Genomic DNA, 16,973 nt, shown 5'->3' with positions numbered 1-16,973 from the left:
TTCTCCCGTTCGATTCTTGGCTGGGCTTGGGAGTGCCTTCTGTGAGGAGTCTGTATGTCCTCCCCGCGGTTGGGTAGCATTCAAAAGACCACCTTCGTTGAAGGTTGGGTGTCGAGCTGGCACCTCGGCATTTCATAAAAATCTACTGCCAATCATTAGCAGACCAGAGTTCTGCTGTGGCGACCCCTTACCGGGAAAAGCCGAAAGACAAACAACAACATTATGCTAATTTAAAAAAGAAACAAAAAGTGCACTTTTTCAGCATACATTAAGTTGTACTAATTTTAAATTATTCATATATTATATTCTTGATAACACTGAAATAGATGTTAGAGGGTACTGATGCCAATAATTTGTTAATTTACAAAGACTATTTTTGGTAAAGAAAACTAAATGCTTTATGTTTATCAGGTCTTAATGACCATATTTATTTTAAATGTCTTTAGAAAAACAGAAATTAAAACACTAAGTACATTTATTTGCCTAGTAACATTGATTAGATGTTTGGCATATTTTAATTATGGTGTCATTAATTTTGTGTTTTTTAAGTAATCAGTTTTAATTGTGTTACTAGAATCTGATAAAGTCTATTTGAACTAGACAAATGTGCTTACTCATTTTTAATAAATTACATATTTGTACATGTTGGTTACTCTTTTAAGAGTCTTTTTTTTATTGTTTAGAGCCGTAGTCAGTGGTTTGTACATCTGTTTTGTTCCAGTCATTCAAGAAAGTGAAAGTAGGCCTACCAGACAGTAAGCACAGACTATCTTAGCAGTTGGCTTACTTTATTGTCTTTTGCTGTGACAAATATAATAAAGCTCTGCAAGGCAAAACAAGATTATATTCCCCTAGAACACTAGAGCAAAGTCATCATTAGCTCTTCCGACACCCTGTGGTGTTACCTGATCTTCAGCTGCTGCCTTCAACTTTAAGTTGGGGAGCAAAAAAAAAAAATAATACTTTTTGTTCTTTAAAAACTGTAGGAAACTGCTTGCTACATTTGTAGCTAGCGGATTGATATAGTTTATACAACACAGGGAGTGCTGAAGAGCTTCAGCCGTACATCTCAACTGTCCAGGTTTCTGCAGAATGTCCAGATTTTTGCCTCATATTTTTGGTCTGCTCCTCTTAGAATTTGTGATTTTTTGGGAAAAATGATTGAAGTCACTAAATAATGCTATACATTTGAGTTTCAGATTTCATATCCTTCAGAGCTAACACAAAACATTTTATTCTAACGACTTTCATTATAAGAGCAATACTTAAAATCTGTACCTATTTTGGGGTCTTTGTCCCCCATTATTTAAGGCACTGTCCAGATTTCTTTTGCTAGGAAATTAAGAGGAATGGCTTCAGCCCTGACCACAATGTAATATCAGCATTCATTTCTGAATGCAGGCACTGTACTACTAACACCTTATGCCTGGAGTATCTGCCTCTTTCTCTCCTCCCTAGCTGCATTTCAGCAATGTTTCTATAAAGTTATTTAAGAAGCTGTTCCATGGAGTGTTGCTGACAGCTTCATAAAACATTACAAGTTGACAGCATTTTCCAACAGCAGGTTGCATTATTAGGTCTCTTGTAGCTGTCCACTATATCCAAGAATCTACCCAAATCGTATGATTTATAGTTACATTCTCTCTCTCTCCAAGAAGGACATATCGCCATTATGTAAGGCAATTATTCAGGATAACTTAGCACAGTTATGTAAGGTACTTACCATAACAGTTGATCATTCAAGAAAGGTTCCTCTAATAGTAATGTTACCCACCCAATACCCCCTAAGAAAACTGTAGTTTCATTATTACTGTTGTAGAATGTTGAACAGTTGTTGTAGAATAGCTGTATTTTCTTTTGTATAAATGACAGTAGTTTATTATATAAAAATTGCTTATGGGGGCCAGAAGGGGCACAGAGAACACATGACTGCTGTCACAGTGATAGCTATAAATGACTGCCCTATGCACAAATCAGGGTCCCAATGCTAACACAGGCCCATGATAGGCCTTTATAGGGATGTGAGCACAGCTGATGAAAACCCTGCTCAGGAAAGAACACATACGATGGGTAAACAGAAAACATTGTGATTTACTGTTACACTGGCCTCTCCTCAAATATTTACTGTTTTGTTAGGTACCTCACACAATTGTACTATCTTTTCATTTAAAATTTCAGGGACTACAGTGCACTATAGCATGCATATGAAATGTTAAAAATGTGAATTAAAACATAACAGAAGTGAGCAGGAATGTGAACACAAATGCGAAAATGTACTTTGTATATTATTGAAAGCTTTTTGTTAATAACTTTGCACTATGGCTCAAATCCCTGGTAAAGAATCACATGATCATTTTAGTGCTTTTGTTCCTTTTTAATAAAGTGAAACTTCTTCAGAAAAAAAAACAAACAAACGTGAAAACCTCCATGTTTAAATAGCCCTCCAAAATGTTATATATCTTCCTTTAAAAACATCACTTCCTTCTGTAACTTTTGTAACATTACTTCCTTTCAAAAACATCACTTCCTTTTGTAGCATCACTTCCTTTTAAAGAAACATGCAAGCTTGTAAAAAGTCCTTAAAGTAACATACCATATTTCCCATAATGAAAAACTTTGAACATACAAAAATAAAAATAAAAATGCATCAAACAATTAAATACAAAAGTGATAATAATAAAAACATATTTGCCAATAATGGTTTATCATATTTAAGACAATCATGTAAATTTAAGTTTCAACAAACATTTCAGATTTAAATTTCCATTTAACCCTGTTACTTAGTCAGCCCTCAAATACACTTGCTATTTGTATTCTTTTTCTTCTGGCACATTATTACAGCTAAATGCAAATTTTATGTTTAGGATTTAAAATGTTTCATTTCACTGTGCTTGAACAAATGATGATGGAAAAGTCTCCATAGTAGGTGCAATGGATTGTTACCAGTATGATCTCTGTGCAGTAGAAAAGGCTTGGGATATTATAACAGACAGGTCCACCATATAGATGGACCACCATCACAGAAATGGCTGACAAAGGTTGAGAAATTGTTGGTGTCACTTGCCAGTTAGATGGATTGGCTCTTCACACTTGGTGTTGGCTTGGATGTAGCAGCAGGTCTGGCATCAGATACCTGTGTGTGTCAGGAGGGAAAGCTCCAGGTTAATAATTTCCATTGCAGTAAATTAAAATACATGCCACGCATGATTGAAGGGAGTTATTATCCATTTAAGCACCTTTCATTTTGGTATGGCATATCTTCCAGTGTATTCTACTGTATAAGGTTCCTATCACGAAATCGAACAGGCTGGAGAGCGAATGGCTTTAACATCGAAAATGCCGTTCATCAATGTGTTTATTGTGAGATCACAGTATACTGAAGATTGGAACATTTGTCCTTTCCTCACTGTAGTGAGATCTCAGAGTTGGTATACATAATTAGTGGGGGGTGTGGGGGCACAGCTCCCTACAAGAGCGACTTCGAGGAATGGCATTTTCGATGTTTAAGCCATTCACTCTCCATCTTTTCAATCTCTTGATATAGACCCTACTGTATAGCACTGCTTGAATGTGTAGCAGCATGCATTCCTCCTGGAGGGGGGGTAGGGAGATATACATGCATGGACTGCCAGTAGCGTCATTGATATACAAGCTTTCATATGTTCCACTGATGAAGCATTCAAAACAGCAGGACAACATCAAGCTGAAGTTAGCAAAACATGTGTGGCTGAAAATTATGTCTACATGCAGATGACATGGTCCAATGACACAGTAGCACTGTTGGCAACATGATGCAGGGAGGGGTCACCCACATCCACCATGGTACTACTTGAGTACATGGCCTCACTAGAGCATGGCAGACACTCTGTACCTCAGAGATCCACATGGGCTCTGTCTTTGACCCTTGCAGCTCACACAGCATTTGACATATGTACCACCTCTGAGGTGGACTGTGGTGGTGGTGCTGCAGTAGCATTGTCGCCTCCCAGTAAGACGTTGTCCTGTTCGATTCTCAGTTAGAGTGTCTTCTGTGTGGAGACATGCATGAATGGGTGTACCTTCATTGAAGGTTGTACGTCAGGGCTGGCTACTCGGCACGTAAAAATCTACTGCCAATCACTAGCGGACCCGAGTTCTGGTGTGGCAACCCCTAACCGGGAAAAGCTAAAAGACGCAAACAAACCACCTCTGAGGTGGGCATGCTCACCATAGGGGTGATATACAGGGAGATGCAGCACTATCATGACTCCAGGACTATCCCTGATATGGCTAGGGCACTTTAGAATCTGACAGTGGATGCATAGGTCAGTAGTCCAGGCACAGACAGCTGCTTTTTATAGCATTATGATGATAGTGCACCAAATGCACAGTGACCAAGTGTATAGGGACAGGGAACACACAATGCTGCTGAGATTAATGGTAAAAAATTTACCTTTATATATATATATATATATATATATATATATATATATATATATATATATATGCATCCATGAGACATATTTCAAATGATAGCTGGTCTTCCCCTGAAGGCCTTGCAATCCATGGTTGTAGGAGGGTCTGGCTGTGTGGTGACTGGCACAGGCCATTCCATTTCATGTTACACAGACTGCTGCTGAATCAGCTTCAGCGTTGCCTAAGGGTCATATAGTCTGCCACCCCTGCTCATGGGTGTCATTTAGCTCATAGGTGGCAGTACTGCCTGGGCTCAACACAAGGCATATCTCATCAAAGTGCATGTGCTTGGTCAAATAATTCTACCTTTTCTCTGTCACACACCGGATCCAATCCTGACACCGCAAGCCAACAGAATGAACCACAGCAATGGTTACATCATGGCAGCACAACCTCCCAGAAGAGGATGTGAACACTGATTCCTCATAACTGCCCAGAATATGTGGTTAACCTGTTCACCTCTCATAACTTTCTCTCACATTATAGTTTTACAGTTAACTCTTACTGTGTACTTCCACCTGTGCAAGTGATGATACTTGTGCCCTGCCTGCCCCATGGCTTGTGTGGTTATGATGATTTCAGGTGCACAGCATGCCCAATTCATGTACTGCCCTGTAGAACCTGAGTGGGATATTAAGTAAATTGCTTTATTATTTGCTGTCTATGGCTTGACCTATAGCTGTGGCCACAGGCTTCACCTCTTTGACAGTGGTGCAATGCATTACACCTCCCTCTGCTTCAGCTGTATTACTGCTGCTGCATTTTCCTTCCATGACTCTCTACCCTGCTGCTGTGACTTGAATGGCAAGTCCTGCCATAATGTTGACTTGCAGCCAAAGTTGTTTGTTCAGTACTATGTTGCAGTGCCTCTCCTGAGTTGCCTAAACATTAGAAGCATCATTTCAGTAGTCAAAATACCTGAATGTCCTTCAGGTTTTCAGATTACTGAATACCTGAATGTGCTTTTGCATGGGCTGCATTATATACCATGTCTGGTATGGTCTAATGGTTTCATACCGGTGTTAATTATCAACCATGACTATAGACATAACAGGCATTGCCTGCAAGACTTGCAAACATTGTATTTTATGTGGCATGCATCCAGTATACATTGCACTTGTGCATATTGGCCTGTCTGTCTGACATGTGTCTTCACTTACAGACCAAGTGAAACCAAATGACCTTGTGAGAAGTCCCTTTGATGGAACCATTGCTATATTTCATAAATGTGCCCAATGTGTGTATTGTTTGAACTGCTTGGGTGGTTCACAGATACATTATAAATAATTCTCTTGGCATTAAAGACCACCTAGCAGGTCAGGATGACATGGGTCCAACCTGTGGCAACCAAGACCTCAGAGAAATAGGTTGCTTTGTAGAAGTTCAGCATGGTATTGGTTTTCTCCTCTGCTGTCCTAAGGAACCAGATGTTGTACCATAATGTCTAGGCATTGGTTTAAGACTCATGGCTGACTCATGCAGTATCTATAATGTGTACCCATAGGTTGCTAAAAGATTGTTGTAGCTAAGACAATTACTTCCACACATTTTGGTGTCCACAGGAATGAGCTTACCACACACCTACCTTGATTTGGTTTGTTAGTGACAGAGATTGAAGAGGTCAGTTACAGTATCCCCATTCACATATAAATGATTCACAACCAGCTGGCCTGGTGGTGGTACATGAGGTGCTGTCTGTACCTCATCCTTTGGTACAGATGGCCATAACTCACAACATTCTCAGTACTGGCAATGACAGCAGCCCCAAGCACACATTGTTATTCAACTATTCCTGCTGCTATTCCTAGCATGGTATCCCTCACATACACCACAAATGTTGCCATGCAAAATGGGTAAGTGTTGTTGCACAGAGCTGCCTTTTTATACTTGCTGAATTGGTCTGCAATTTTTTTTCTTTATTTGCATATTCTGAGTGGCTCATTTACATGGGATTCCTCTTTGACTTGTTTGTAGGTACACATTAGCTGCATACTGTGCTATTTCAGCCATTTTGTTAGTGTTTTAGCATTACCCACACACTGAAGATGATTTATGTTTGTGCTTTTTATTATCATAACCATCTCTGAATCCCAATATAAAATTTAATTCCAGTTCTTAACCTGTAAGGCAAAGAAAATGATTTGTGGCTAGAGGTTGAGGATTACTTATTTGCTACTCAAAGATGTACGTTTGGAGTGCTGCATATGCAGGCATTCTCCTTTAGAGTACATGACAACAGGTGCACATATTTCATTGCTTTTGTTATGTATTCTTTTGTCCGAGATCAAATATGTCACTGTCTTCTTAATCAGAAAGTAGCAGATTTGTTAGATGCACTTAAACCTTGCAACATCTTCAGCAGGTAAACGAAAAACATGATTTAATGTGAAAAATATATGTTTTTCACTCGCATGGAAAGATGTTTGAACTTGTGACATTTTGCTATGAAGTAAAAAAAAATCTAAAGCATGCAACTGACGTTGTAACTTCCTTCTGCTGTGAATTACAATAATTATACATAGGATGTAAAAATGTAATTATTATTTGTGATTAAAAATATGATAGCATGGGTTTTCAGAAGGTGGATTATGCTCAGCTGAAGGAGAGGTCAAAGCTGAGATAGAGAATGAGAAGCTAAGTGAAAGAGATAAATAAGTTATGGGAACGGATCTGGAATGGGGTGTATATGAGGAAGAGACAAATGAGGAGGAAGAGGACAAAGCTAGTGTGATTTTGTAGAATGCAAAGCTGGTGATTAGGGCATATAAAGGGGGTTGTTTTGGAGGTACAGTGTAGGAGATGAGGGCAGAAAAAAACCTCTTTAAAAGGCTATTGGCAAAATGATTGAGGAACGTGAACAAAGGTTTTTTGGTATATTGGAGGAAGGCAGAAGGGAGAGAGCCAGCCATACTGAATAAGGATAGGAAGGTCAATTACAAAACACAGAGAAAAGTGGCATTAAATGAACATTTGTTTCAGTCTTCAAGATGGAAAGGGAGCAGAAGATGTCATGCTATAAAGGATCTAAGGCAGAGTGGTAAGAGCAGTGGTCAAATACTGGGGTAGGGGAAAGAAGGACACTAGGTGTAATCAGAACTGACTTCCTTAAAGGAGAATAAGTCACAGGGACTAAAAGGGCTGCCTTCCACCATGTTCAAAAATGTGGTCAGTGTGCTGGTGGATCTCCTCACAGGTGTATCATTTAGCAGTTTAGGAGTACCTGAGGACTGGAAGACTGCAAGCATGGTACTGTGGTAATTGGGGAGTGGGAGTTATAAAATATATATGTAAGTACGGATTCACTATATAATTTTGAAATACTGAAATCCCGAATTTCATTATTTCGAAATTACATAGCCGAAGACACCAAACACCGAAACCCTAAAACTGCGAAATTCAAAATGATGCTACACTACAGATACAGTACACACAAACACATAGACACCACTTCCCCCCCAACTCAAATATAATATCCTATACTATACCCCTACACCCCCCTACTTATATATACTAACTCCGAGATCACACAATCAGACACACACAAGCAACTCACTCCCACACATTATACACAACCTCGCACACATACATCCCAGTCAAAACACACACTGACAGACACTAAAGCCCCTAACCAACAGACATACACATACATGCATACATACATACCCAAACTCACATCTTACCATTCACACACCTCAACACCAGGAGTGCTAATTCAAAATCTCCGTACTTTGGGATTTTGAATTTCGCTGTTCTGGTTTACCAGTATTTCAAGACTTCGATATTTTAATTTTGAAATACTGAAATTCGGGATTTCAGTATTTCCAAATTAAAAAGAGAACCCGTAAGTACAGTCCTCTTATTATGGTGGCAGGAAGAATTATGGAGAAAACACTAAGGAAAAGCTGTTTTTCTATCCTGAACTGCATCAACAACATTGTAGTCAAGATCAGTGTTGTAACTATGATTGCCAACTCCTTGTCTGATGAACTAATGTTTTATGTGTGGCACTGCATATACAAACAGATTCTGCAAAAGAATCTATTTGGAATGGGATGATGACTGAATATTTTAAAAATGCATGGATTATACATATAACAGTCTCCATCCAAGATTTTGTTTTCAACTCAGTTGATCTTCCCAATTTCCCTTGAGTGTGTGTGTGTGTGTGTGTGTGTGTGTGTGTGTGTGTGTGTGTGTGTGTGTGTGTGTGTGTGTGTGTGTGAATCCTGTGATAGAGTGACATTCTATCCATGACTCATAAAATACAAAATAAGCACATGTAGTGTAGTCAGAGCCATACAAGCACACTGTCTGTAAACCAGTTTAAGTAGTAAGTTCACAGCTACAGTACCTTCCAAAGAAAACCTCCTGTAGTGAAAACACAAGCTGCTGAGTGTTGAAAAAACAAGACTGGAGATGTAGCAACACACTGCCTTAAATTAGTGTGAGTATTAAATTCACAACAACAGTACCTTCCAAGAAAAACCTCTTGTAGTGAAAGAACAGGTTGCTGAGTATTGAAAGTTGTATCAGCAGCTTTACTTTATTTGGAATAAAAAAACTTGGTTTAGCACTTTTGTCCCTGTAAGCAGTTATGGGACTTCTTCAGAACCAAGGTTAGTTAAAAATGCACAGTTTAAATATCTGAAAACACAGCCATGTGACATTGAAAGCCACCAGTAAGGAGTAATAGAAATAGATTTGTTGATTCCTAGTTCCACAAAAACTGCCAGGGGATACGTTTTCAAACACCTAACTGCCACAATCAACCTATAAGGGGGGGGCTGGAAATGTCTTTGTGGACCTTGGATATAGCAAAGGCTACAGGTATCAAAGGCTGAGGGTTAGAGAGGAAATTGTGTCAACACTGATAACCTCTTGCATAACTGAATCATCTAAAATAGGTCAATTTTCTTGCATGCAGTAAAATTTAATTACGGTAAACTGTAGTGTAGTTGTCTGAGTCATGTAGCAAACTGGAAATGTGATCCACATAATCACCTCTATCAGCCAAGACAATTCCCTCTCCTTTCTCTGTCTTCATGATATGTAGTGAGTCATTAGACGTTAAGTCTTGTAGTACTACTTTTTCATAAAAAATAATAATATAATAATTATTTTATATACGGGTCAGGCATATTAGTGAGGTTTAAGGGAAGACAAGGAATTCAGCAATTTATGTAATACTGGAGTGATGATAATTACAAATAAATATGTGTGTATAATGTTATGTAAATGGAAAAATGTTAATACGGTATGTTATCCTTTCTGTTAATGTATGTCTGCCTATGCCTTAAGTGAAAATGTAATAACTGTGTTAAAAAATAATAAAAATTAATTTATCAGACTGTAATGCTGTCATGAAGCACCAAATTTCTCCAAAAAGGCTGCAAAACATTATAGTTGTATATCACGTTGTCAGTCTGTTATTAACATAGATTTACATCTCTAACAACCATTACCCTCCTTTTGATATATAATTTAATCTTATCTAGAGTAACACAAGACCTATGTAAAATCTTCCAAGAAGTAAAGAAGCTGTAGTTTTTTAAGATAATACAATCATATTAATTGTTTCAGTTAAAGTTGAATTACTTATTTGTGCAGTGTAATCCCAATAACAATCTGTTATCTGTATTTTCTTATGATTTTATTTATTTTGGATAGATAACACCTTTCTCAATCACAATTCATTTCAATTATTTAGGAAGTCAGTAATAGATGGATATTATTTGCTGGTTATGTCTGACATTAAGTTAATTTTAGATATATTATCTTTTTTCTGTTCTATAATTTAATTATCCATTATCTAAATCATATGTACCCATTAACAGTCAGAGTTAAATGCTTTGTATTTTGCAATTCTTTTGATGAAGTAGTTCAAAGACTGTTTTAGTAATAGTAGGTGGTGTGACAGTTACTGGAACCACAGGACTGTTAGAGACATAATCAGAGACTCTTTATTCTTGTATATATGACATAAGCAATTTATGGAAACCAGTCAACTATTATGTATTTATAAGGTGGGAAGAAAGTGAAACAATTACAGAAAACATGCAAGCAAAAGGACAACATACACACTCCACACTGGCAGTCATCAGAGGTCTGAATGATCCCCAGATCCTGGTTATTTGTGGCAGATCTTACCCCTGAGGTAGGTGCTGTCCCTGACAAGAGGCTTACATAGTCTAAATGACTAAGTAGATTATATTGTAACACCTACATCACTCCAATAAAAGGTATCTTATAAGTTCATAGGTTCACAGGAAATTACTAGGCAATCAGGCTGCAGACCATTGTATTCCTAATGAAAAAATATTCAAAAGTTACCTGTAACTTCAAGAAGGGGATGAGAAGAGAGACCGGGGAGAATTTGAGGCTGCCCATCACATTTATCTAGATTGACCTTGAAGGTGGCTAGCATGCTACTCTGTTTGACATGTGGTGCAAGTTTGTTCCAGAACTGAATAATAATGAGTCTGTCATAACAATATGTCTTGTTTATCTGCTGATGAAGGTTTAGTTCCTTCAACTGAATGTTTGAGGTACCATTAGCTCTGCAAAGGAATGCGAGGTCAAATAGATATGGATATTTTATGTCTCAAAAGGCTAGACACAAATCTCCATGGAGGGATCTGCAAGAGCCTGAGTACAGAGAAAGGGCTGCTAGTCCTCCCATTAGTTGTATCCCCTGCCTCTCACTTTGCTGTGCATCCTTCATAACAAGATCTGTTGGCTTACATTTATTGCCACTAGTATAATTAGTGCCCTTGTCTTCTAAATAGTGGACAACAGTTAACTGTTAAGGAATAGCAAATATGGTCCTTTGGATGCTTCTGCACAAGATTTGTTTATGGATGTCATCTGCTTGTGAGAGGCTTGCTACCAACACTGCTTGCAGGAGTCTGTTGTTTTTCCTGGATCCCACATTCCAAGTATCAGTTATCATAAACACTGCTGCAGCCTTCTGAATTGGCCTTACTAGTTGACCACTGAAGAAAGAATACCCACAGGAATGCATTTACTTGTATACAGACTTTGCTTAAAGGGCTATCATTCTCTACTTTATTCAAAGACACATTTCATATCATAGGTGAATTCCTTATCTTCTTAATTGCTTACGTTTGTGTGTATGTGTGTTTATATTTTAAATCCTTTGGTTTATTATTTCTTTCCCATCAGTTTAGTTAGTGCACTCATCTAAGTAGTGCACTAAAACAAAAAACTGCTTCTTGGAATAAATGCACCAAAGTCTTTTCATTCCTGTTTTGTCTGGCTATATGCTTGGTTGTGTAGATGTTTGTTGTGTTAATCCTTGCTCTCTACTCTTAGAAAACCAAGATGCATCTCTGGGTTGTCAGGTTGGGGATTGAGGAATTCATGAAGCTTATGAATGAGTGTGATTTTTTTAGCTACTTAACGTAATTTATGCAGCACAATTGTCTGACACTGTGTAGTGCCTTCATCTCAGGTTTATTAACTTAATTTTTCTAAGATAGGACTGCTTTCACTGTCTTTCTAATTGACAAGACCAATGAAATCTTTAGCTGTGGGATCATTTCTAATTTTCTTCAGTGATCACAATTGTACCTTTGTCATCTGTGCACTGAGTGAGAGGTCTGTTCCAGCCGTCCCAGCAGAAATTGTCTTCAAGCAATGATTCCAAGTATCAGAGACTCCCTTTAATCTTGAAATAGATGCCCAAGACTATTTAAATCCCTTCTTTGCCTGTGACTGTAACTCTACCCTTTCCATCCTCCACTCAACACTCTTCAATTTGGAGACTGCCAGAAATAGCTCATGTTTTTTTTTTTTCCTTTTGATCTTAATGAACATAAATATTTCCTTCCATTCCCTCCATTGGCCCATTCCTTCCCCCAGAGGTGAAAACCCTAAGCGTATTAATTTCTTATGGCTCAGTAAATGCTGCATGTAGTGCCATCACCTGCTTAGGACTGTGGGTTTTACCTTAAGCCCTAACACTTCACAATGGTGCATGCCCACTAAGATCTATTTAGCTGGCATGTGATAGGTACTGATTAAAGTGCACTTTCTGCTTTTGTGATTGATGTATCTTCAACCAGCCTTGACCTCGTTGAATACAAAAGCAACTCCATTGATCCGTGGTCCCCAATGGAGATTCTAGGTGGAGTCTGCACCTCAAACAGACACCCCCAACTCCCTTCCCAGAGATAGTCAAAGAGGCTGTGCATCATCTCTTTTTAATTACCTTGACTGGCTCCTCCAGTGCTTGAACTATTAATCAAAACTGAGACATCTAGGTTATACAAAGGGCTGTATCCCTGTCTATACACAGTTACATATAAATGGTTCAGCTTTCAGCTCAGATTAGAGCACAAGCCAAATTCTGATAGCTGGCTAAAGAAATCAGCTCCTTTTCAGTTAAGGTTAAGAGTTTTTTCCACATGGGTCTTTTGCATTTTCAGTTTTTGCACATTGGGAATGAAATTATATTATTGTGAGAAGTAAAGAATTTGACAGTGCAGTCTCAGCCCCTAACATTTGACATCCTTTTTGGTCCCTATTTCTAGTCAACTTATTAAAAATAATAGTTGGTTTTGCCTTCTGCTCCCTCAAGCTCCCCTCCCCCCAAAATACTCCCGTGATCCTCCTTTTTTCCTTCCAAACAAGTGTTGATTCATTGATCAAAGCATTCAGAATTCACTCATTGGCTATGGCAGTGCTGAAACCTGTGCTTATTATACTTTTTCTTCATAGCTTATACATGTCCACAATTTTCATCTGAAACTGCTTTCTTATCACATCTTAAATATACACCAGTGTAATCTATGCAGCTAAAGTGAAGAAGTAATGTTTCTTTATCAGGGAGCTACAGGCCAGTTTCAAACTAGAGTGTTGATGGACAACTGAAATATGATGCTTTATTTCATACCATGTTCTTGAGGTATCCTCACTGGGTTATCTGTATGAATAAACAAAAGCTTTTGATTCAGTGAATCACCAGCTCTTGGTCTATCACATTTTTTATATTGGGTTTGGCAATTGTTTCTTTTCAAGAAGCAACAGTTGCCTGAACCAAATGAGCTTTTACTCAGTCTCAAAGAATTCATCTCCATCACTTATTCTAGTATATTAGATAAACTGCAGAATATTAACCAGAGAATTCATTAAATGAACATTTACTCAGAAAGTTGGTGGGAGAAAAGCCACCAAACATACAATTCAGCATGGGAAAATTAATCAAAGGAAGGTCTGCTGCAGAGAAAATTGAAAATCGAATTAGAGGTTGCATTGTATTTAATGTAATAAAGGTGTTTCTTTAGTAGCATGACAATCAGAAGGTCATTAATTAATAGTACAGTTATTGTTCATTTGAAATAAAATGGAGATGTTGAATTATTTATGAATATTATAGAAGTACAACCGAATTAGGCCGCGGTGGTGCAGCGGTTAGCATTGTCGCCTCACAGCAAGAGGTTCTCTGGGTCGATTATCAGCTGGAGCTCCTTCTGTGTGGAGTTTGCATGTCCTCCCCACAGTCAAGTGAATTTAAAGACATGCAGGTAGGTGTGCACGTGTGTGGGTGTGCCTTCTTTGAATGATGGGAGCCGGGCTGGCAACTTGACACCGTAAAAATTCACTGCCAAACATTAGCAGACCGGAGTTCCGCTGTGGCGACCCCTTAACCAGGAAAAGTCAAAAGACAGTTATAGAAATACAACAAAATTAGAACATTTCCAACATATGCTGCATTATAGTAAAGAGAAGTTGAGATTGAATCATTGTTTGGTTAAGTATGCACATGAATTATGCAAAACAAAAACAAGATAAACTGAAGTGAGATAATAAGGATTTTCAAAAAGGGGCATTTACTGGGAAATTAAACCTTAAATCAGTAGTAAGGAGAAGGGCAATCAAATCAGATCACATGATAACATCAATGTAGGCTCTAAAAGAATGCTAATTGATAGTTGAAAGAGTGAGGTAGGTATGCAAGCTAATCACAGTCAAGAAGAACACTATATTGGCCACTAAAGGATACAAGAAATGTGAGCATCTTTCAGATAAGATGCCATTTACTAATGAGACAAATGAATCTTAAGAAATGCTGCATCCAGCTGAAGACTTAAATATAAGAGGCCTAAATGTGACAAATTTCGCAGTATTTATTTTAACTAACTGTGATGATATGGGCAAGTGCCAGCATAGCCAGATGGAGTTTTGTGAAGAATGATATGTCCTTTTAATATCAAACTGATTTATACAAGATGCTTGAGTTACGAATGTATTACAACTGTATGTCATTTGTATATCAAACTGATTTGTACTGATGCCTGTGCTGAAAATTTATTTGTAAGGTTTGCTTGTGTTAAAATGTATCAACAGTGCATCCTGCTGGAATGAAAAGAAATGTACATGTATTATTGGAACTGAATTAAATGTGCCAGCTAGCTTATTTTCTTTGAAAAATAAAGGAAATGTAAATGAGCTGTTAAACCATTAAAATGACACCCCACAGTGCTGAATAAGACTAGAGATGGTAGGTCTGGAAAAAAGCCTTTGTTCATTAGCTCATTTAAAAGAAGGGAAGCCCCAGACACTGCCATAAGCATTTAGATGTTTCTTGTAGCCATCTATGCTAAATTCCTCTCACAGCTTCAAAGGGGAATACCGTGAGAACCTAGAGTCAGGTGACTAGATGAAGTCATTCTGCCAGCCCTCTTGGAAATTACGTTTCAGATATTACACAGAGAAATATCAGAGTATTTGGAGAACCTGACTAGAAAGACCCTCACCCACATCATCTTGTCTTGCGGTAGTAAGTAACGTAACTAGGGAACAGTAATTCTTTTAGATTAGTTAGGAATATAGTGAAGATTAGTTTAGATATTGTTTTTCTTTATTTATTTGAACCTGCCCATCAATTTTGCTTTCAATATCTCCTGTGATTTGAACTCTGTGGTTTACTGTAAATGTATATAAAATATTTTCATGTTCTTTTATTATTTATTATTAAATCTATTTAAAACTTTTATTGTGTCTGTCCTTGTAGAAAATATCTAACTATTGAGAGTACTTATATTTCTTTGGTGACACTGTGTGAACCACTCTAGAAGGCCTAGCTGTCTTGGTCAACTACTATTATTTGTATTAGTATTAATATTGCACCATATAATTGGATACCATTTGTAAGAGCCTTATAGTAAATGACTGGTGGCAGTGAATCTACCTTATAGTCTGGACAAAGCTGATGGAGCAGATAATCTGTGCCAGCCTTTCCCATGTGCCTGTGTGTGTGTGAAAATTAAATCTTAAAGAGTGTATGTGTCAGCTACTTGGGGAAGGGACTTGAAGCACTGGGTTCACAGAGAGGCTGCTGGAGAACTTGGCTTGGACACTTGGCTGAGGACCTAAGCCTGCAGCTGTACCAGTGGGGAGTCTTACTGGGGACCTGGAGGGAGACAGATATAGAACAGATATAGAGACATTCAGACCCTGGGCTGAGTGTGTTCCCCATGTGCTTTTAAGGGAAATTGTACTTGAGGCAGAGAGGTCTGCTTCTGGAAATACTGTGTGTATTCATTTGTAATCGAAGTGGACATCCCTCTCCAACGTCAGTGATGAGGATTCAGGCCCTTGATTACTGACCCAGCATGGGGACATCACATATTGGTGGCCAGCACACTAACTATCAGAAAATGCTATTAAGAATGGTTTTAAAATTTGTATTTACTGCATTTTCAAACAAATGTGAATTATATATAAATATTAACACCTGTTGGAATATATATATATATATATATATATATATATATATATATATACTTTGTCAAAAGCAAATTAACACTTTGGGGAAGACATGAATTGATTCCTGCTGTGTACATACCAAGTATTAACCCATAAGGAAACAATAAATATCCCCCTTTCTTACTAAATCCTCCAGAACAGAAATAGTCAAAGGAATTCCACTCTCCCAACTTGAGTATGGCCTTCCTCTTATAGCCTTAGAATCAAAACAGCCTCAACACATATTCAGACAATAACCAGTAAAATCTGTACATTTATTGCCCATGTCCTAAAAATGAGAACCTCTATAAAACATTCAAAAAATGAAAATGCCTCCTTGTTCAGTACAGGGCCGACCTCCTTGGATCCCAAATATTCAAGCTGCTAGTTGACAAGACACTCTATCATGTAGCAGCTAAACTAATTAGACAACCCTCCAATTCCAGCCTCAGAAACCATGGCCACTCTCCCCTCATCCTGCAACCCCCCCCCCCACCCAAAATGAAACTCCAGTGTACAGCTCACTGCTTCTCTGTACTGGGTCCCAAATTCTGGGAAGTTATTCCTGTACAAATAAAAGATATACCATCTTACCCTAAATTTAGGACTCAGCTAAAGGCCCCCACCTCCTCACATCAGCCAAATGTCATTGCCTATCATCTAATCATATCACTTAACCTGAGCTACCTCACTTTCTATTTCTCCTACTAGTAATACTCTTACTGTACCTCATACAATACATTCTGTTG

Source organism: Protopterus annectens, chromosome 3.part0 (genome assembly GCF_019279795.1).
Source record: "Protopterus annectens isolate FY-2018-M chromosome 3.part0, PAN1.0, whole genome shotgun sequence".
NCBI lineage: Eukaryota > Metazoa > Chordata > Ceratodontiformes > Protopteridae > Protopterus > Protopterus annectens.
Note: the sequence above shows the minus strand (reverse complement) of the source record.